Source organism: Lathyrus oleraceus, chromosome 4 (assembly GCF_024323335.1).
Source record: "Lathyrus oleraceus cultivar Zhongwan6 chromosome 4, CAAS_Psat_ZW6_1.0, whole genome shotgun sequence".
Taxonomy (NCBI): Eukaryota; Viridiplantae; Streptophyta; class Magnoliopsida; order Fabales; family Fabaceae; genus Lathyrus; species Lathyrus oleraceus.
Genome location: NC_066582.1, coordinates 90131545 through 90155207, shown reverse-complemented (window position 1 = coordinate 90155207; position 23663 = coordinate 90131545). Strand labels below are relative to the sequence as shown.

Genomic DNA, 23663 nt, shown 5'->3' with positions numbered 1-23663 from the left:
TAAGAACATAACTTCAGTTTTTAACTTGGAGATTGTTTCCACATGATCTACCTTCTCATTCTCCAGCTGTACTATCTTCTGGCTTTCAACTTGTTGACTTTCATCTAGCTTGGAATTCAGAACCACTGCTTCTGTTTTTAATTTGGAGATGGTTTCCAAATGTTCTACCTTCTCATTTTCAAGTTGAGTTATCTCCTTCTTCTGGCTTTCAACCTGTTTACACAAGTCTACATTTTTGTCACACAACTTTCTGTAGGTAGAGGCCAACTCTTCAAAGGTTACTTCATCATCACTTGAGTCTTCATCAAAACCCCATCTTCCTGTCAATGCAATCACAAGATTTGCAGCTTCCTCTGTTTCACTTTCATCAGACCAAGTGGCAGCAAGACTCATCTTCTGCTTCTTGAGGTAGGTTCCACATTCAGTTCTAATGTGTCCAAATCCATCACATTCATAGAACTGTACTTCTTTTCCTTCTTTGGGCTTATCATATGACTTTGCTCTTCTTCCAGCATTGTTAGATTTACTGATGTCAGATGAGATGTTCATGACATTTGCCTTAGATCTTACATCCATCTTTTTTAATAGTTTATTGAATTGTCTTCCCAGTATTGCTACTTCATTGGCCAAATCTACATCAACCTCCTAACTATTTTCCTCTTCTGTGTTTGACATAAAGGCCATTCTTTTGGTTTTCTTTTCAAAACCATCATTCAATCCCATCTCAAATGTTTGGAGGGAACAAATTAGCTCATAAACCGTTATGTTGGAGATGTCTTGAGACTCTTCTATGGCAGTCACCTTCATAGAAAATCTCTTACGGAGTGACATGTGATATTCAAGGATACTCATGTGAAATTCAAGAAAATCTCTTGAGACTCTTCTTACCAGTGTTTCATCTGACATCTTCTCTCCCAAGGCTCCTGAGGCATTAGCAACTTCAAGGATACTCATGTGAAATTCATGAATATTTTCATCTTCTTTCATCCTTAAATTTTCAAACTTGGAGGTGAGCAATTGAAGTCTAGACATCTTTACTCTAGAGGTGCCTTCATGAGTGGTCTTGAGAATGTCCCAAGCATCTTTGGCCACTTCACAGTTGTTTACCAACCTGAAAATATTCTTGTCCACCCCATTGAATATTGCATTCAATGCTTTAGAATTTCCAAGGGCTGGATCATCCTCCTCCTTGGACCATTGTTCTTCAGGTTTCTTATCAGTTGTGGCTTCTCCTTCTTTAGTAATTACAAGATGTACCCAGCCTGTTAACACCGCCATCCAAGCCTTGTTATCAAGAGATTTTAGAAAAGCTACCATTCGAGGTTTCCAATAGTCATAGTTAGAACCATCCAAAATTGGTGGCCTGTGAACAGATCCTCCATCTCCCTCCATTGTACCAGAAAGTATAGTCCATAGATCTCACCCAGAACCAGAGCAGGATGCCTACTCTGATACCAATTAAAATTCTGGTATCAGATATGAGACATCGAAGGTATTGTCACGACACTAATATCTGAGTAAGACAAACAAAAGAAAGATATAGAATGGTAATGCAAAAGACACAAGCAATTGTTAACCCAGTTCGGTGCAACTCACATACATCTGGGGGCTACCAAGCTATGAAGGAAATTCACTAAAATAGAATCAGCTCAAAGACTCTCCGTACACTTCAACAAGTTACAGTCTTTCTCACCTAATCTCTACCCGTGCAATTTCTACCTAAGCACTCTTAGATATGAGAATCCACTCACTTCCCTACAATCACACCTGTGATTTTAAGCAACAATCCCTTGAGAAAAGAAAACACGTTTCAATAACACACTCTTGATTTTACTTCACAGTTTCAATCAAGAAGACACACACTTGATCTTGCTTAACAACTTTGATCAAGTAGACACACACTTGATCTTGCTTCACAACTTTGATCAAGTAGACACACACTCTTGCCTTAACAGCTATAAAGTGACAAATTACAACCACAAATCAGTCCAATTCAATCATCAAAAGATGACTTGAATGGCTTTCAAGTCTTACGACTAAAGAAGATACAAACCCTAGCTCTCTCTTCATCTTCTCCCCATTTCTTTAATTTCAAAATCTATCCCTCTCATTTTCAAAACCTTCTTTGATTGAACTTATTTTGTTCTAAACTTTGACCACTTTTGCAAAAAAAGATAGAAACTTTGGCCTTATGCCATTGCATTTTCAAACTTCTTTTCTTAAATCAAACTTGTAAATAATCTTAACTATACTTGACTTAAACTTTCAAAAAGCCAAAAAGAACTACCTCATTCAAACCATTTTTAGGCCTTTGGGCCTCTCAAACTTAATTTTTGTTAAAAGCAATGCATCCACTTTGAAATTTGTATCACGGAATACGAAGGTCTTGCCAAACACAAAAATATAATTAATGAATTCTTTTCTTATCCCCCATTCTATTTGTTTGTAAACATCACTATGTACCAAATACATATACACACAAAAAGGGCTCCCTAGAAGTACCTAGGATACTCTAGGTGCTAACACCTCCCCCCTGTGTAACCAACCCCCTTACCTGTAATCTCTGGCATTTTATTAGTTTTGATTTGAAAACTTCTTACTTTTTGGGTTTTGTTCGTACTTTTTCCCTGTTCCCTTGGAAACAATAAAAGCGCGGTGGCGACTCTTGTTATTTGATCTCTTGCTTATCCATAGCTTGATGATCATGAATTTACCGCTACAATAATGATCAGTTATTAAGGCACTACTTCCAAGACAGTCTGACTGGTGCCACTTTGAGATGGTACATGGGGATAGATAGTGCAAGTATTCACACGTTCAATGTTTTGGGTGAAGCTTTTGTGAAACAATCTAAGTACAACATGGACGTGGCGCCTAATAGAGACCTGCTGAGGTATATGTTTCAGAAGAACAAAGAGACATTCAAAGAGTATGACCAAAGGTGGAAATGGCTCGCTGCTCATATTAATCCTCCATTGGAAGAGAATGAGATGACAAAGATTTTCATGAAGACCCTGAGTTTGTTTTATTACGAACACATGATTGCCAGTGCCCCCAGTCACTTTATCAAAATGGTAAACATGAGGATGAGGTTAGAGGAAGGAGTTTGTGAGGGACATTTGTCTAAGGAAGAGGTGTTGTCCAGTAGGAAGTATGGAAGTGGTTTTTTCAGGAAGAAGGAAGGAGAAACCAATGCAGTATCTGTAGGGAGGCGGAGGAGGCCTCATGTTAGAAGAAATACGCAACCACGCCAGCATCAACATCAAGTTTCATCGATAATACCAATAGTTTCAAACAAATCCAACAATCAGTCAGTGCCAATTACTACAACGTCAACAACATCTGCAACAAAGAATAAACAACTACAACAATAACAACAATAATCAACAACAACAAAACTTAGAGAGGAAGAAGGTCTCTTTTGACCCCATTCCTATGTCATATGCCGAACTTTACCCGTCTTTGGTTCACAAGAACCTACTCTAGCCAAGGAATCCACCTCAAATTCCAGAGCCACATTCGTGGTTGTATAAGCCTGAACTTCGTTGCGCCTTTCACCAGGGAGCCCCTGGCCATGACATAGAGAATTGCTACCCGCTAAATTATGAAGTATAGAAGCTTGTGAAGAGTGGGATGGTGTCCATTGAGGGTCATGCACCGAGTGTAAAAGCCAACCCATTACCCGCTCATGGTAATTCCTATGTTAATATGGTAGATGGTTGTCCAGGAAATTTTTGGGTCTTTGATGTACGATGTATTCGTAGGTCCTTGGTGGAGATGCATAGGACCCTGTGTACCATTAGTGATTGTGAGCACGAACATGACGATTGTGCAATTTGTAGTGTAAACCCCCGTGGGTGTTTGATCATTAAGAGGGATATCCAGAAGTTGGTGGATGAGAATGTAATCTAGATTCAACAGTAGAGGTATATAGATAATGTCAATGTGATTGTTTTATTGTTTAAAACCCTGGAGCGGGTAGTGATTCAGTTTGATAGTAGCAGCAGTAACACCGTCAACATATCAGTATCGCCGTTAGTGATACGGTTAGCGGGCCCTGTCCCGTATACATCGATAGAGTTGTTCCTTACCAGTATAATGCTACCATGGTGGAGAATGGTCAAGAGGATCTGGTGCCTACGACCAATTCTGTTGTGAATATTGCAAATATTGCAAAGGTGACCCGTAGCGGTCGTGTTTTCGGTCCCGTTTTCCCGAAGGATGTAGAAGATGTGTCGATTAGTAAGAATATTGATGTACCTGTAGCAAACCCAGTTAGTGCTTCGATGTGTCAGTCTGGTGAATCTAGCAAATTGAATCCTAATAATGATGACGAAGTGTTAAGACTGATTAAGAAGAGCGAGTTTAATGTGGTGGAGCAGCTGCTCCAAACTCCTTCGAATATTTTAGTGTTGTCTCTGCTGATGAACTCTGAAGCACGCAGAGAAGCATTGCAAAGAGTGTTGGAGAAAGCCTAGGTCGAGCACGATGTAATTGTGGATCAGTTTGACCACATTGTGCTTTTGTGATGGAGAACTTCCCGAGGAAGGAAGAAATCATAATCTAGCACTACATGTATCGATGAGTTGCAAGGAAGAGGCATTGTCAAATGTGTTGGTTAATACTAGTCTTCTTTGAATGTACTCCCAAAAACAACTCTGTTAAAGTTATCATATCAAGGCGCCCTGAGGAGGTATAGTGGCGTGATTGTCAAAGCTTTTGATGGTTCTCGCAAGACCGACATTGGTGAAGTGGACCTTCCAGTGAAGATAGGTCCGAGTGATTTTCAAATTACTTTTCAAGTAATGGATATCCACCCGACCTATAGCTGTTTGTTGGGAAGGACATGGATCCATGAAGCTGGAGCTGTAACATCCACTCTGCACCAGAAATTAAAATTTGTGAAGAATGGAATGCTTGTCATTGTGGGTGGAGAGAAAGCATTGTTGGTAAGCCATTTGTCGTCCTTTTCATATGTGGAAGTTGAGGAAGAGGTAGGAACTCCATTCCAGGCCTTACCTATTGCTGAAAAAAAGAAAATTGGGGCACCCATGTCTTCTTTTAAGGATGCTCAGAGAGATATTGAGGCGGGCAACACAGATCAATGGGGCCATATGGTAGAGGACACCGAGAACAAGAACCGAGCCGGATTTGGATTCCAGCAAGGGCCATCTAATGCTAAAGCTGAAGAAGTGAAATTGTGTTTCCGTAGCAGAGGGTTCATACATGGTAATGAACAACACTTAGTTGCTGTGATCGAAGGTGATGAAGATGAAAATTGCGCCAACTTTGTGACGCATGGCAAGACTTGCACCAATTGGGTTGCTGTGGATGTTCCTGTTATTGTCCATCGCTCTAAGTAATTTGTTTTTTTTCTTTCTTATTTTAATAAAAATCCTTCTCTTATGCCTAAGAGAGAAGTGAACATTGTTGGGCATTTCTCAATTATCATCAATAAAATTCAATTCTATTCACCACATCTATGATGTTTTATTTTTACTTTTTGCTTTTCTGAAAATGGTAATCATAAAAAACATAATTAAATAATAATTGTCCATCTGCATAATATTTGGTCACAATTCAATTCTCTAAAATCAAAATATCAAATCATTATTTAGGTTGGTTTCCAAACCCTTTGAATACAATGATCTTACTCCCTCTCCAAACTTTGAGTTCCCTGTGTTTGAGGCTGAGGAAGAGATTGATGATAAAGTATCTAATGAATTGTCTCTCCTACTTGAGCACGAGGAAAAAGCCATTCAGTCGTTCGAAGAGAAGATTGAGTTAGTCAACTTGGATTTCGAGGACGATGTGAAGGAAGTCAAGATTGGGTCTCAACTGTGTCCAGAGGTTAAGAAGGGATTGTTTGATCTTCTCCGAGAGTATTCAGATGTGTTTGCCTAGTCCTATCAAGACATGTCTGGTTTGGATTATGAAATTGTGGAGCATAGATTGCCATTGAAGCCAGAATGCCCACCAGTCAAGCAAAAGTTGAGGAAGACTCATCCTGATATGGTAGTAAAGATCAAAGAAGAAGTGCAGAAGCAGATCAATGTCGGTTTTCTTGTGACCTCTGAATATCCATAGTGGGTGGCCAATATTGTGCCTGTTCCAAAGAAGGATGGAAAAGTCTACATGTGCGTCGATTATAGATATTTGAACAAAGCTAGTCCAAAAGATGATTTCCCTATGCCACACATTGATATGTTGGTAGACAATACAACTAAATTCAAAGTGTTTTCGTTTATGGACAGATTTTCCGGCTATAATCAGATCAAGATGGCACCCGAGGATATGGAGAAAACCATATTTATTACACCCTGGGGAACATTATGTTATAAAGTGATGCCTTTCGGTATAAAGAATGCTGGTGCAACTTACCAGATAGCTCTCACCACTCTTTTTCATGATATGATGCATAAAGAGACCGAAGTCTATGTTGATGATATGATTGCTAAATCAAGTGATGAAGAAGAACATGTTGAACATTTGTTGAAGTTATTCTTGCCTTTGAGGAAGTACAAACTCCGCTTGAATCCCAATAAGTGTACGTTTGGTGTTCGTTCTGGTAAGTTATTAGGATTTATCGTGAGCGAGAAGGGTATTGAAGTTGATCCTGCCAAGGTCAAAGTAATACAGGAGATGCCTCCGCCCAAAACTGAGAAGCAAGTCAGAGGATTTCTCTACTGCTTAAATTATATCTTGATGACACTGACTTTTACCGTATTTTCGACTCCGATTTCCCATGAACTTTAGTGGTTTTATTTTTATTTTGTTATTTTATTACTATGTTTCTCTTTGTTTTCAAGTTTTTATTACTATGAGCTAAAAAGACTAAAATTCAGCATTTTGCACTTGTGGCTCCCACTATGGCTTGCACCATAGGTCCAGCCATGACGTGTCACACCTCAACTTCCCTCAACTCCCACGTTCCCCACTACCTCCACTTGGGCGCCACAATTTTCCCTTATGGCGGGCGCCATGGATTTGTGGCGGGCGCCACAAGAAGAAAGTTTTTCCCTCCCAATTTCAAACTGAAGGGCCTCCTTGTCATTTCCATTATTTTCCTTGCCTATAAATACAAAATCGTTTTCATTTGTTTAATCATCCAAACTTAGAGCAAACTTAGTTTCACTTAGGCATATATTCAGTATTTTAAAGTGGTAATCGCTTCGCATTGGGGTGTTACCACAATTGTATAATCAAGTTTGTGATCGAGTCTGTAATCGAGTTTGGAGCACTTTGGAAGGAAGTTAATCCTGCCGCCATTTTCATTTCCGCTTCTCATTTTATTCAACCCTCCGATTGGAGTAGGTTTTTATCGCTTTACCTTTATCTACTTTACTTTCCCGCACTGTCTTTACTTTATTTATTTCCCGTACTGTCTTTACTTTATTTATTTCCCGCACTTTCTTTACTTTATTTATTTCTCGCAATCGCACTACTTTTATTTATTTCTCGCACTAACACTACTTTTATTTATTTCTCGCACTCGCACTACTTTTATTTATTTCTCGCACTCGCACTACTTTATTTATTTCTCGCACTCGTACTACTTTTATTTATTTCTCGCACTCGCACTACTTTTATTTATTTCTCGCACTCGCACTACTTTTATTTATTTTCCACACTCGCACTACTTTTATTTACTTTCCGCACTCGCACTACTTTTATTTAAATTAAAATGCACCTTTACTTTACCATGTCTAACTAAATATATAAAGGTTAGAATGTAAGGATCATAATTGAACCGATAATCTATACAATTGTTCGTAGAAACACTTAAGGGCTATTTTGACTTTCAACTTAAGTTTTCCCGCACTTAATTTCCGTTTGGTAAGATCGAAATCCGCCCAACGTCTATTTAAACTTAATTGTTTTTAACTATTTCAAATACAGCGAAAGCGCTTTGTTTAGTTCATTAGGAGTTTTTAACTTAAAAAGAAAGTGATTTTAAAACTATTTCCGAACGCGTTTATAAGTTTAGAGTCTGGTTCGTGAGAACCTCTTTTGGTTAAGAAATTCAGGTTAAAATACTTTTCAACTTAGTCAAGATACTATATTTCTAAAAAATAGGTTTACTACTCTAACGCAATGCGCACCTTTTTATAAGTGACAATAAGAGGGTTTGATTAGGGAGTACAACTCAGTTCTGAATACACGAAAGGGACAGTTCCTGTTAAATTGGTTCTTTTCAAAGTTGGAAACAATGCCCGTAAGTAGTTCTATTAGCAAGTACTTGAATTATTAATTAATTATGTGAATTACATTCGAGCCTGTCTTTATTAATTGAATTTAATTTAATACTTTACTTTTCATTGCACACTCTAAAAACCCTTATTTTTTATTACCATAGATAAACACCATAACAATAGATAACGATAGATTGACACTTGGTCTCTGTGGATTCGACAATATTTTATATTACTCTGACGCGTTCGTATACTTGCGAAAAGCACGTATCAAATTTTTGGCGCCGTTCCCGTGGAAGAATTTCGACAAATTTCATACCCTGTTGTTATATCGTTTAGACTTAGGTTATTACCCGCCGGTCAATGCGAAGAACTCACAGCACCGGAAGCTTAGTATACCCTCTGGCGGAACCTGAACGTTACGCTCACGCACGTTTTTTCTTCCATAGAATTAGGAGAGCTATGGCCGTAGATCAAAACTAAAGACCTCTTAAGGACTTCGCCCAGCCATCCAACGAAGAACCTAGTTCTAGTATAGTAAACCCAACCATCCCAGCTAATAATTTCGAACTTAAACCCTCCCTGTTGCAACTAGTGCTACAGAGACAATTCGCAGGTCTCGGTACTAAGAACCCAAACCAACATTTAAAAATCTTTCTCCAATTAGCAGACACTTTTAAAACCAATGGAGCTTCTCCTGAGGCAATCCGTTTAAGATTATTCCCTTTTTCCCTCAGAGATAAAGCCCAATCATGGTTAGATTCCCTTCCACCCAATTCCATTACAACTTGGGATAACCTTAGAAGAGTATTCCTTGCTAGATACTTTCCCCCAAGTAAGACCGCTGTTCTTCGAAACGACATAACTAGATTTACCCAGAACCAAGGAGAATCGTTGTTCAAAGCTTGGGAGAGATATAAAGAGATGTTAAATGCATGCCCACATCATGGTTTAGAAAATTGGTTAATCATTCAGACCTTCTATAATGGACTTCACTATAACACTAAGATGACCATCGAAGCTGCCGCAGGCGGTGCACTAATGAACAAACCCTATCCTGAAGCTAGTGCCCTCATCGAAAATATGGCTCAAAACCATCAATCATGGGGAGTCGAACGAGCGAGACTTGAGAAGAAGGAAGCCCAACGAGGAGTGCATGAATTAGTCTTTATAGACATGATGCAAGCCAAAATGGACGCATTAGCCCTCAAGGTCGAGCATATGTGCATAAACCCGAATACTGCAGCCGCAGTTTCGTCGGATTATGAGATATGTGGAACCAAAGGACATCAATTTGCAGAATGTAGTCTATTAAACGAAACCCACTCTGAGCAAGTGAACTACACCCAAGGGGACCCATATTCGAATACCTATAACCTTGGATGGAGGAATCACCCGAACTTACCCTATAAAAACAATAACCCTATCCAAAATAATGCACCTCCGAGACAAACAGGTTATCAAGCCCCAAGACCAAATCAACCTATGCAACCTGTACCACCAAAGCCGAGCCTTGAGAAAATTATGGAAAATTTTATCACTGCTCAAACTCAACAAAACAAAGAGTTCATGAACCAAAACATTCACGTTAACGAACTGATTACCCAGTTAGGAACCAAGGTTGACAAAATAGTTACTCACACCAAGATGCTTGAAACCCAGATCTCTCAGGTAGCTTTAAACCAAGCCCCTCAGACCACACCTGGATGACAGTTCCCTGGACAACCTCAACAAGATTCGAGAGGACAAGCCAATGGCATTACCCTACAAAGTGGGAACGCTTATGATGAGCCACCAAACCCAAGATTGAGTGAACCCAAAACTTCTAAGGAATATACCGAACCCACAGACAAAGTAAAGGAACTAGAGGAATCTGAAAAACAGGAAGGTCAAGAAAAAGGAGAAGAACCTAAAGAGAAAACTTATGTACCACCCCCGCCATATAAACCACCTATACCATATCTACAAAGACTCAAACAAACCCAAATCAATAACCAATATCAAAAATTTATCAAGGTTATAGAAAAGCTTCACGTAGAAATCCCTTTCACAAAAGCCATCACCCAAATACCTTCTTATGCAAAGTTTCTTAAAGACATCCTTACCAACAAACGTAGACTCGACGATCCGAAGCCCTTGAAATGTAATTCCATTTATGGGAATAAGTTAGCCAAAAAAGATAAAGATCCTGGAAATTTCTCTATTCCTTGTCTTTTGGGAAGTCATGTCATCGAAAAAGCTTTTCTAGACTTAGGAGCTAGTGTGAGCTTAATGCCTTTAGTAGTTTGTGAGAGGTTAAACTTAGGAGAATTACAGCCTACTAAGATGTCACTTCAGTTAGCCGATAGATCTGTTAAGTATCTGATAGGCATTTTAGAAGATGTCCCTGTTAGGATAGGTTAGTTAATTATCCCTACTGATTTTGTTGTCATCGATATCAAAGAGGACAATGATATACCAATCCTTCTAGGTAGACCATTCTTATCAACTGCAGGAGCCATAATAGATGTCAAGAGAAGAAAGTTTACCTTTGAGGTAGGTGACGAGAAAATAGAATTTATACTTTCAAAATTTCTTATGGCACCTGTGATGGGAGACGCATGTTATGCCATAGATATCATTGATGAATGCGTTAGGGAATTAGAACAAGAAGAAACCATAAAAACAATTAAGTTACCATCAACTCTCATAATGGAAGATGATGACTTTAGAAAACCCTACATCGATGATAACCTTTACGAATGTTTATCCCTTACCCTAGATCCTATGCCATGCCCTAAGAAACCAACCTTAGAACTTAAGGAACTGCCTAAGAACCTGAAATATGAGTTCCTCGACGAAGAGATGAACCGTCCAGTTATAGTCAGTGCTACCTTTAGCCAAGAGGAAACAAACCAACATTTAGACGTTTTACGAAGATATCCCTCAGCCTTAGGATAGAATATCTCTGACCTGAAAGGTATAAGCCCATCCGTATACATGCATCAGATTTCGCTCGAAGAAGATTCAAAACCCTCTAGAGAACATCAGAGAAGAATAAACCCTATAATGAGTGATGTTGTTAAAAAGGAAGTTCTTAAGTTACTTGAGGCAGGTATAATCTACCAGATCTCGGATAGTAAGTGGGTGAGCCCTGTGCATGTAGTACCTAAAAAGGGAGGCATCACAGTCGTGCAAATTGATAAAGGCAAACACGTAGCAAAACGGATAGAAGGAGGATGACGGATGTGTATAGATTATAGAAAGTTAAATAAAGCAACCAGGAAGGATCATTTCCCTTTACCATTTATAGACCAGATGTTGGAGCGTCTAGCCAAACACTCTTACTTCTGCTATCTAGATGGATACTCTGGATTCTTCCAAATACCTATCCACCCTGAAGATCAAGAAAAATCTACCTTTACATGCCCTTATGGAACTTTTGCCTACAGACGAATGCCATTCGACCTCTGTAATGCCCCAGCTACTTTCCAACGCTGCATGATGTCAATCTTTGCAGATTACCTAGATGGTATCATGGAAGTGTTTATGGATGATTTCTCGGTTTACGGATTTGATTTCCACAATTGTCTTGCTAACCTTGAGAAAATCCTGGAGAGATGCGTGAAGGTGAACCTCGTGCTAAACTGGGAAAAGTGTCATTTCATGGTGACCGATGGAATTGTTTTAGGACACATAGTTTACGAAAAAGGTATAGAGGTAGATAGAGCTAAGACAGAAGTTATAGAGAACCTAAAACCACCCAAAACTATCAGAGATGTCCGAAGTTTGCTTGGACACGCTGGATTCTACCGGCGTTTTATCAAGGACTTCTCCAAAATAACTAAACCCTTAACTGGCCTTTTAATGAAAGATGCTGAATTCATTTTTAATTAAAAATGTAATGAAGCATTTAATCTTTTAAAAAAAGCGTTAATATCAGCACCTACTATGAAACCCCCTGATTGGTCAGAACCTTTCGAGATAATGTGCGACGCTAGTGATTATGTCGTTGGAGCCGTTCTAGAACAAAGGAAAGATAAAAAATTACATGTAATTTATTATGCCAGTAGAACCCTAGACGCTGCCCAACTTAACTACACAACAATTGAAAAGGAATTACTCGTTGTAGTCTTCGCTATAGACAAATTTAGATCTTATCTAGTAGGAGCAAAAATTATAGTTTACACCGATCATGCTGCCATTCGTTACCTATTAAGCAAAAAAGATGCCAAGCCTAGGTTACTCCGATAGATTCTGTTACTACAAGAGTTTGATTTAGATATAAGAGATAAAAAAAAGGCACTGAAAATGTAGTAGCTGAACACCTTTTTAGGCTAGAACACCTAAAACCAGACTTAGTACCCATAAATGATGATTTTGCCTATGATAAACTGATAGCTAGACTAGAAACCATTAAGGACGATAGCCTAGGCCCTCATGAGCACTTCCAAAAATCCTTAGTAGTAAGTAAAGTACCATGGTATTCAGACTTTGTTAATTACTTAGCTGCTGATATCGTACCCCCTGATCTTGACTACCACCGCAAGAAGAAGTTCTTTAACGATGTGAGAAACTTCTATTGGGACGAACCGCTCCTTTTCAAAAGGGGTAAAGATGGCATATTTCGCCGTTGCGTTCCAGAAGAGGAGATAAAAAGTATAATTGAGCATTGTCACTCTGCACCCTATGGTGGACATGCGAGCACCTCTAAGACATACGTCAAGATTCTTCAAGCTGGCCTATTCTGGCCTACCATGTGGCGCGATGTCGATGCTTGCATTGTCAAATGTGATAGATGCCAACGCACTGGAAATATTTGAAAGCGTGACGAAATGCCTCTGAGAAACATTCAAGAAGTAGAACTCTTCGACGTTTGGGGTATAGATTTCATGGGACCTTTCCCACCATCCTTAGGAAACAAGTATATCTTAATAGTTGTAGGCTACGTGTCTAAGTGGATTGAAGTTATAGATGCACCCACAAACGATACTAGGGTGGTGATCAAGTTATTCAAAAACTATATATTCGCTAGATTTGGAACACCCCGTTTAGTCATAAGCGATGGAGGATCACACTTCATATCGAGAATATTTGATAAACTTTTAAGAAAATATGGAGTTAGGCATAGTGTAGCAACACCATACCACCCACAGACTAGTGGCCAAGTAGAAATATTTAACTGGGATATAAAACAAATCCTAGAAAGAATTGTTTCTATCTCTAGGAGAGACTGGTCCCAGAAGCTTCAAGATGCATTATGGGCCTACCGAACCGCTTTCAAAAACCCTATAGGAACAACTCCCTACCAACTAGTCTATGGAAAATCCTGTCACTTACCTTTCGAATTAGAGCATAAGGCCTATTGGGCCATTAAAACTTTGAATTTAGACTACCTGACCGCTAGTGAAAAGCGTATCCTTGACATTCACAAACTAGAAGAACTCAGGCAATCTGCCTACGAGAATGCCAAAATTTACAAAGAGAGAACAAAAGCCTGGCACGACAAAAGAATAGTAGAGAAAGATTTCAATATAGGCGACCCTGTTCTCCTATATGTGCTTGTTGGTTCATGGTGTAGCTATCCCATCTGTTGTCTTACCGTGCACTAGATGTATTGATGTACGTGATGAAAGGAATTAAACATATGTTTTAGATGCTCCACCTGTTTTGGGTCCACTTCCTCCTAATGTTCCCGATGAGGAGGGACACGACACTGATGAAGAATATGATCGGCGTGAGCGATCTCCCGTACCTCATGTGTCCCCCCATCACCCTTCACCACCACACACCGCACCATCTTCTTCTTTTGCTGGTTCTTCTCCTGGCTTTTATATTACAAAGGAGATGTGGCGTGACCACATGGCTAGATAGCAAAGGCGTGATGACCTACTCTCTACCATTCAGCAACAGCTGGCGGACAACATGAGCTTCATGCAAGAATCACAGCAGAGAACAGATAGATCCTCTGAGACTGTTGTACAATCCCTGCTTATGATCACAAATGAGCCAACCCGTCAACAGAACTACCACCGTCAACATTTTGCACTCATAGAAGCCACCCAGGGTTCCATTTTGGGTAACCTTCGAGAGGTGAGGACTGCTCAGGATGCCTTATAAGCCAGGATGGATCAGAGAGACTGTCGTCGCAGCCGATCCCGTCGTCCACCTCAGGATGGCGAAGGCACCAGTGGTCAGCAGTAGGATGTCAGGTGACTCTCCCCTTATCTTATTTCGAAACATTGGGGACAATGTTCAATTTAAGTATGGGAGGAGACTTTATCACTTTCCAGTTTTATTTGATGTTTTTAGTTAGTTTGTTTATTTTTATTTCTTTTTAGTTGTTTACTTTATTTCATTTTGCTTTAAGTTTGAGTGTTTTAGATAATGCATAAGACTGACGAGTCACCAATATAGTGTATCTTTAGTAGAATCTAATCTCCCCATTCCTTTAGCCCTACCAAAAAAATTTTTGCAAAAGAAAATGGTGTTATTCTGAAAGTTTTTGGGTTTTAAAGACGGGTTTGAGTAAGGATACGGTGACTTGGGAGAACTTTTTGAAACATCAGTATTGTTTTAGCACCATAGACTTCATGAATATAAGAATCATTCCGGAAACCCCGTATACCATGACCTTAATCATCATTTCAGTATAAGTCGTCAGTACTTTATTCCAACAGTCAGCTCCGGCTTACGCATCCTCTACGTAGGGGACCGATGAACATAAGTGAATGATCCAGTGAAATAAATAAAAGAAAATAAAAAGGCAACCCCGGTATAGGTGACCCTCACAAAGTCATTTAAACCAAAAAGAAAAAAGAAAAAGAAAAACTCACCCACTGTTAGTTGGTTCAGAGGTATTTGGCGTTGAACTCGGTAGAGCGGATTACGATTTGATCCCCACAATTGCAGTTGGGTCAAATAAAAGGGTTTACATAAATTTATGTGCTAGGAACCCCATGTTTGGATCATAATCACTAACATGTCACTCTGCTATGAAGCATGTACGGATAATGGGCTTAATGTGATTGCGCCAGAATGAAAAGGACACAAAAAGAGATGAAGAGGAAGGCCTAGGTATTGTGGGATAATATGGGTTGGTTAATATAGGAATGGAGTTTATGTTTGTGTCTGCGGATAAGTGTCATCACGATACCCTTAGTTCACTCAGTTAGTACCTATCACTGCATCCCGACTTTAACTTAGAAACCATTCTACCCCGAATCACTCGTTGACACCAGTTATTATTCTATGAGCTTTTTAGTGTTTTGCTTGAGGGCAAACAAGGGTTTAAGTGTGGGAGAATTTGATGACACTGAATTTCACCGTATTTTCGACTCCGATTTCGCATGCATTTTAGTGGTTTTATTGTTATTTTGTTATGTTATTACTATGTTTCTCTTTATTTTTAGGTTTTTAGTCTAATCGGAGCCCCAATTGAGAAAAGGAGTGAAAATGAGCTAAAAAGACTAAAATTCAGCATTTTGGACTTGTGGCTCCCACTGTGGCTGGCGCTATAGGTCCAGCCATGACGTGTCACAGCTCAACTTCCCTCAACTGCCACGTTCCCCACTACCTCCACTTGGGCGCCATAATTTTCCCTTATGGCGGGCGCCATGGACTTGTGGCGGGCGCCACAAGAAGAAAGTTTTTCCCTCCCAATTTTAAACTGAAGGGCATCCTTGTCATTTCCATTATTTTCCTTGCCTATAAATACAAACTCGTTTTCATTTGTTTAATCATCCAACCTTAGAGCAAACTTAGTTTCACTTAGGCATATATTCAATATTTTAAAGTGGTAATCGCTTCACATTGGGGTGTTACCACAATTGTATAATCAAGTCTGTGATCGAGTCTGTAATCGAGTTTGGAACACTTTGGAAGCAACTTAATCCTGCCGCCATTTTCATTTCCGCTTCACATTTTATTCAACCCTCCGATTGGAGTAGGTTTTTATCGCTTTACCTTTATCTACTTTACTTTCCCGCACTGTCTTTACTTTATTTATTTCCCGCACTGTCTTTACTTTATTTATTTCCCGCATTGTCTTTACTTTATTTATTTCTCGCACTCGCACTACTTTTATTTATTTCTCGCACTCGCACTACTTTTATTTATTTCTCGCACTCGCACTACTTTTATTTATTTTCCGCACTCGCACTACTTTTATTTACTTTCCGCACTCGCATTTCTTTTATTTAAATTAAAATGCCCCTTTACTTTACCATGTCTAACTAAATCTATAAAGGATAGAATGTAAGGATCGTAATTGAATCGATAATCCGTACAATTGTTCGTAGAAACACTTAAGGGCTATTTTGACTTTCAACTTAAGTTTTCTCGCACTTGATTTCCGTTGGGTAAGCTCGAAAGCCGTCCAACGTCTATTTAAACTTAATTGTTTTTAACTATATCAAATACAGTGAAAGAGCTTTGTTTAGTTCATTAGGAGTTTTTAACTTAAAAAGAAAAGTGATTTTAAAACTAATTTCGGACGCGTTTATAAGTTTAGAGTCTGGTTTGTGAGAACCTCTTTTGGTTAAGAAATCCAGGTTAAAATACTTTTCAACTTAGTCAAGATACTATATTTCTTAAAAATAGGTTTACTACTCTAACGCAATGCACGCCTTTTTATAAGTGACAATAAGAGGGTTTGATTAGGGAGTACAACTCGGTTCTGAATACGCGAAAGCGACAATTCCTGTTAAATTGCTTCTTTTCAAAGTAGGAAACACTGCCTGTAAGTAGTTCTATTAGCAAGTACTTGGATTATTAATTAATTATGTGAATTACATTCGAGCCTGTCTTTATTAATTGAATTTAATTTAATACTTTACTTTTCATTGCACACTCTAAAAACCCCTATTTTTGATTACCTTAGATAAACACCATAACAATAGATAATGATAGATTGACACTTGGTCTCTGTGGATTCGACAATCTTTTATATTACTCTGACGCGTTCGTATACTTGTGAAAAGCACGCATCATATCTCAAGATTTATATCACACATGTCTGCCACATGTGCGCCTATATTCAAGCTTCTTCGGAAAGATCAGTCTTGTGATTGGACCAAAGATTTCCATAAAGCTTTTAATAGTATCAAGGAGTATCTGCTTGAGCCTCCGATTCTGTCTCCCCCTGTTAAAGGAAGACTATTGATCATGTATTTGACTGTGCTTGAAGAAAGTATGGGTTGTGTTCTTGGTCAGCAAGAAGAAAATGGAAAGAAGGAATATGCTATTTACTATCTGAGTAAGAAGTTCGCCGACTGTGAGACCCGGTATTGTATGCTGGAAAAGACTTGTTGCGCATTTGCTGGGCTTCTAAGCGTCTGCCTCAGTATATGGTGAATCATACTACTTGGTTGATATCCAAAATGGATCGAATCAAGTATATTTTTGAGAAGCCTTCTTTAACTGGAAGGATTTTGATCGGGAAAATAGCAAGTGTACTATTTTACCGATGTAGTAATAAGAGGGATGTTTTGCAAAGACCGATCTCGTGGATTGCACAGAAATATACGTGTAAACAAGCACTCAATTGAACAAAAGTAATAGTTTAGGTTTTGTAATATTCACTATAAGGGAAGATAAAACAAAATAAATATTTTCACAGATTATAATAATATGCCAAGGGTGGTGTTTGAAAATCTGTGTAATGATCCTTGACTGTATATTTCCTTAATAATGAGAATTGCTACAATTATCGGATCTTAAGATTGTTTCCCCCTAAGACCTCAGAGTGAAACCTTTGGTATTCAATCTAACCTCTAAGTCCTTAGGTGATTATGATGAAACCAAGTCATTTTAGTTTAACAAGAATAACCCGGTAACCATAGGGTATCCCTAGTCCTAGGTGATATCTACTATGGTTTCACTATTTAAAAACCTTAACAATTGGAATCGTGCTAATCGTTAACCATAGATCAATCTTAATTTTTATGATAAAGAAAGCATTACCAAAATTACACAATGAAATTGATAACAAATAACATATATTAAGGAAATTATAACATCAGAGTCATTACATGATCAATTCAGAGACACCCCTCTAGCATTGGGGGGTTTAGCCTCTCATATTAATCAAATAAGATACAAGATAAAATTGAGACATTATAAAAAGTTCGGAATTTTGTTGATCTTCAATCGCGTCCGCTCTTGAAGGATCTCCATTCTTCGTCGCTTTCCACTGCTTCAATCTTTATTGTCTCTAATTTTTTATCGTGAAAAAAAGTACCTTTCTCCATATTCAAATCTCCCCTAAATAGTTCCTGATGACAATTTTTATCTAGCAAAAGTCCAGAATGCCCTCTGGGTTAAGTCGGGCCAAAAATAGCAAAAATTTGGAAAATCAAGTGTCCTACCCAACATTGGCCGTGTCAGGCAACACGATAGGTCGTGTTGGGTTTCTTGTGTGAAAGGCTTGACACGCCCCTTCAAGGAGGCTGACACGCCCCTTCAGCTCCCTGTTTTCCTCTTCCAAGTGGTCTCACCTGACACGGCCCATTTTGGGCAAAACGGGTGGCCGTGTCAGGGCTACTATATTGCCCAATTTTCATCTCCCGACGGGCCCGGAACGTACGATTTGCTTGTCTATCCATCCGGTATTCTTACTTACACCTGAAACCAACAGAACTACCGCAAAGGGACATAAAATGGAGTATAATTATGCATATAACATGTAATCAATAACTAGAAACAACAATGCAAAACATCTAAATTACTAAATAAAACAATAAAATAAGTAGACTAATGTGTTACCGACTTCGTACAAAGGTGCCGAATGAGTGTCAGAAAACAAGTAGAATTTGAGACTGATCAGATTTCCCGTTGGCAGATGTTGTTATTAGAGTATGATATTGAATACCGATCTCAAAACGCAATTAAAGTTAGTGTCTTGGCCGACCATTTTGCTCACCAACCAATTGAAAATTACCAGTCAGTACAATATGATTTTCCTGATGAAGAGATCTTGTACTTGAAAATCAAAGATTGTGATGAACCATTGCCTGAAGAAACGCCAAAACCTGGTTCCCGTTGGGGTATGGTATTTGATGAAGCTATTAATCAGTATGGTAATGGCATTGGGGAAGTGATTAATACTCCTAAAGGCACTCATTTTCAATTTACGGCTAAACTGACTTTCAAGTGTACAAACAATATGGCTGAGTATGAAGCTTGCATTATGGGGCTTGAAGAGGCCATTGATCTCAAAATCAAGTATTTGGACCTCTATGGAGATTCAACTTTGGTTGTAATCAGATCAAAGGTGAATGGGAGACAAATCAACCCGGTTTGATACCATACATAAATTATGCGAGGAAGATTTCAACCTTCTTTACAAAGGTTGAGTTTCATCATATCCCTCGAGACGAAAACTCGATGGCATATGCTCTTGCAACGTTGGCTCTAGTGATTGTAGTAACTTTTTGGAATGAGGTTCCCAATTTGGCTGTAATGCGTCTTGATAGGCCAACTCATGTGTTTGCTATTGAAGAAATCAAAGATGAGAAGTCGTGGTATTTTGATATCAAGAGTTTCCTCCAAAGTCAAATTTACCAGACTGGGGCATCTTTGAAGGATAAGAATACTTTAAGGAGATTATCTGACAACTTCTACTTGAATGATGATGTGCTTTACAAGAGAAACTTCGATATGGTTCTGCTCAGATGCGTGGATAGACACGAAGCAAACATGTTGATGAATGAAGTTCATGAAGGTTCCTTTGGTACTCATTCCAACGGATATGCTATGGTGAAGAAGATGTTAAGAGAAGGTTACTATTGGCTGAAAATGGAATCTGACTCTTGCAAGTTTGTGAAGAAATTCCACAAGTGTCAAATCTATGCAGATAAGATTCATGTTCCTCTGACACTTTTGAATGTTATTTCCTCTCCATGGCCCTTCTTCATGTGGGGAATTGATATGATTGGTATGATTGAGCCCAAAGCTTCGAACGAACATCGTTCTATTCTGGTGGCTATTAATTACTTCATAAAGTGGGTTGAAGTGGCATAGTATGCAAATGTAACCAAGCAAGTTATTGTAAGGTTTATCAAGAATCAGATTATATGTTGTTATGGTGTGCCAAGTAATATCTTTACTGCTAATGGACCTAACTTGAATAATAACACGGTGGAAGATCTTTGCAAAGACTTCAAGATTGCACACCACAATTCTTCTCCCTACAGACTCAAGATGAATGGGGTTGTTGAAGCTGCAAACAAGAACATCAAGAAGATCATTTAGAAGATGGTTGTAACCTACCAGGATTGGCATGAGATGCTCCCATTTGCTTTGCACGGGTATCGTACATCCATCAACACTTCAACAGGGGCAACCCTTTTCTCACATGTTTATGATATGGAAGTTGTGCTCCTAGTAGAGGTTGAGATCCCATCATTACGTGTTTTGATGGAAGCCAAGTTGACTGAGGCTGAATGGTGTCAGACCAGGTATGATCAACTAAATTTGATTGAAGAGAAGAGCTTGACTACCATGTGTCATGGTCAGTAGTACCAGCAGAGAATGAAGAAAGCTTTTGATAAGAAGGTCAGGCCTCATGTATTCAAATAAGGTGACCATGTGCTCAAAAAGATTATATCTTTCAAACCAGATTCCAGGGGAAAATGGGCTCCTAATATGAAGGTCCATATGTTGTTAATAGAGCCTTTTCAGGAGGTGCTTTGATTCTTACAACTATGGATGGTGAAGAGTTCACACGTCTCGTAAATGCTGATGCAGACAAGAAATAATTCGCCTAAAAATATAAGAACAACTCGCTAAGTTGAAAATCCGAAAGGGCGACTTAGGCAAAAATGAGCATCTCGGTGGATTGGAAACCCGAAAGGGAGATCCAAGAAAAAATTAGAGACATAAAACATAAATTCGTCCCGATAGGTTGAGTACCCCACCTTGGGGAAATCTATGCAAAAATTAGGGATTATGGCAAGTAACTGCATTTGGTTAATTTCCAATCCTGGAACGATCTTCAGCAAGTCACTCAACTCGGATTCATCATTTTCAGCCGAAGCCAAGAGCATAGTGGATAGCAAAGTTGGTAGCAGGATTAGTGATCATTGTATTCAGTGTATCCCTTTTCCATGTAAATTACCATTTTCAACTTTTGTAAAGATATATGGAGTCTTGTCATTTACATACTACTATTCTATTAAATAAACTTGAGATTTTTATCCAATTGTTTCTACTCTACTTTCATCTTTCAGCTAAAATAGAATTAAATTTTTATGATGATAATTTTGAAATATGAAATCAAAAAAATCTTTTCCTTAAAATAATAAAAGCAATTACTTTTAAAGAGCAATCGACTTCATTTAAGAAATGTCAACAGCAGTCTGAGAACAGGTAAGGCGGAACATTGTTGGTCTTTCCCGGGCAGTTGGTTTGATCACCTCTTCCTCTCCAACAGCAAGTCAGTTTCCCCAGCTGAGTTTGCGATCACATCCCCAGCTGAACTAAAGGCACATATTCTCAACGGTTTGCGTGAGTCTAGCACGAGTCTTGTTCCCCTCAGGTCTTTAGCAGAGTTATCCCGGATCCCCGTCAACACAGATTCTTGAGCAATATTTTTGATCCACTACGAGGTTGTCTCCCATTTGATATGGTATTGACCTAAAATTCCCCGCAGGGTCGATGATTCAAATCCTCAACAGATCCTCTTGCTTTTTCTAGCTAAGTTCAAGCCTCTGAGATGGATTGTTTATGTCCATCCCCAACTCTTTCCCCAACAGATACCTCCATCCTGTCGAGATTACTCGAGTGTTGTATCGATGATTCAATACCATTGTCAGCATAATCATCAATCATATACATATACATGAATAGATTTCATTATTGCATTATTATTGCACTTTGTAAATCATTATTTTATTTCTGATCCTCTGCTATGGTGATATTATTTCCCCACGCAACTTGGGTGCGTTTGTCCTCCTTCAATGGTAAAGTGTCAGCCCCCTAAGTAGAAAGAATTTAACCTTTCTCATTCCCCATAGAGCTATTTACTCGTGGATTATTATTATTTCAGCTTCCTCCCCAGTTGATTATCTGGATGGAACCACTCCCTTAGAGTTATATCCTCACTGGGTCGAGTCTTTGATTGGCCGTTTCTTTCTAGCTTTTACCTAGATCGGTGCTTTTGGTACCCTAAGAGTCTACTACCCAGTAACTGGTAATATTCTTCTCAGTTTGCGAGTACTTTACTCTTACCCAATACCCAATAATAGTAATCTACTTCCTCTTGTTTTCCCCAGCGGATTCGTTTTACGTTTACCCAGTAAAGAGGTAGTCGTAATCCCTATTTCATTCCCCAGAGAGTTAATCCTTGATATGTTCATCTTAACCGATGACAGGTTTCCTCCTCTTTGCGGTATTCTATCCAGTAAATGATAGATGTAATTCCTATTCCTCCCCTCAGAGTCTATCCTTGATATGTTCATCCTAACCGGTGACGAATATTCTCTCTTTTCGGTATTCTATCCAGTAACTGATAGATGTAATTCCTACTTTTTCCTCGGCAGTCTATCCTTGATATGTTCATCCTAGCTGATGAAAGATATTCTTCCCTTTGAGACTATCCTTGATATCTTTAACAGTGACGAATATTCTCTTTCTTTGGTCTTCTGCCTAGTAACCGGTAGTTGTAAATCCTATTTGGATTTTCCTAAGCAGGTTATTCTTAACCAGTAACTGGTAATGAATACACCTCATGTTGCCCTCAGCGAGTTATCCTTGATATGTTTACCCTAACTAGTAACGGATGTCTTCCCTGTCAGACTATGTTATCTCCTTACCTAATAATCGGTAATAGATGATATATTTCTTGTACTCCTGCGTTGAAGTTCTTTTCTTCCCTAGTGAGTTTGAGTGCATATTTCCTCAGTGAAATCGACGTCCCATGTTTCGAATGAGTATTTCAGTTTTGTCCTGATTTACCCGTTTCCCCTGCAGATTTTTTCTTTCTCCCCGGCTGAGTCCTTCCATTGATTTATTTTCATGGAATTCCTCGTGTCCCCCAGCAGTTTTAAGACATATCCTGGCCTGCACACAACTTTTTATTCCCCAAAGTCTATGTCTCCCCACGAGTTTTCCTTAAAGGAATGCATTATGCTCCTGCAGATTTTTAGTCTCCCGGGATTCTTTTCCTTTGTGGCAACATTTTCCCCACATAGATTATTTTTTAATATTTCATATCATATGCATCATGAGGTCTCTTAGGGGCCAACATTTGTTTCTATTTGAAATTCTAGTTATCAGACTTTAGATGTCACACGGGTTGTTATGACATTCAATTCTGCACAGACAAGAATTATGCAGAACTTAAAAGTAAGTGCAGTAAATAACACGAGTAATTGTTTACCCAGTTCAGTCCAACATGACCTACATCTGGGGGCTACCAAGCCAGGGAGGAAATCCACTATCAGTAGTATTAATTCAAAGCTAAACTCACCCGTTTACAACTCTTCACTTAAT

The 23663-nt window shown here is 38.9% G+C and overlaps 1 non-coding gene across 1 annotated transcript; it reads right to left on the bottom strand.

Moving 5' to 3' along the window:
- Window positions 1-9038: 9038 nt before the first annotated feature.
- LOC127077772 (small nucleolar RNA R71) lies at window positions 9039-9145 on the bottom strand. The gene has a single exon (XR_007787545.1). It is a non-coding gene; the product is annotated as a small nucleolar RNA R71 (small nucleolar RNA).
- Window positions 9146-23663: the final 14518 nt, after the last annotated feature.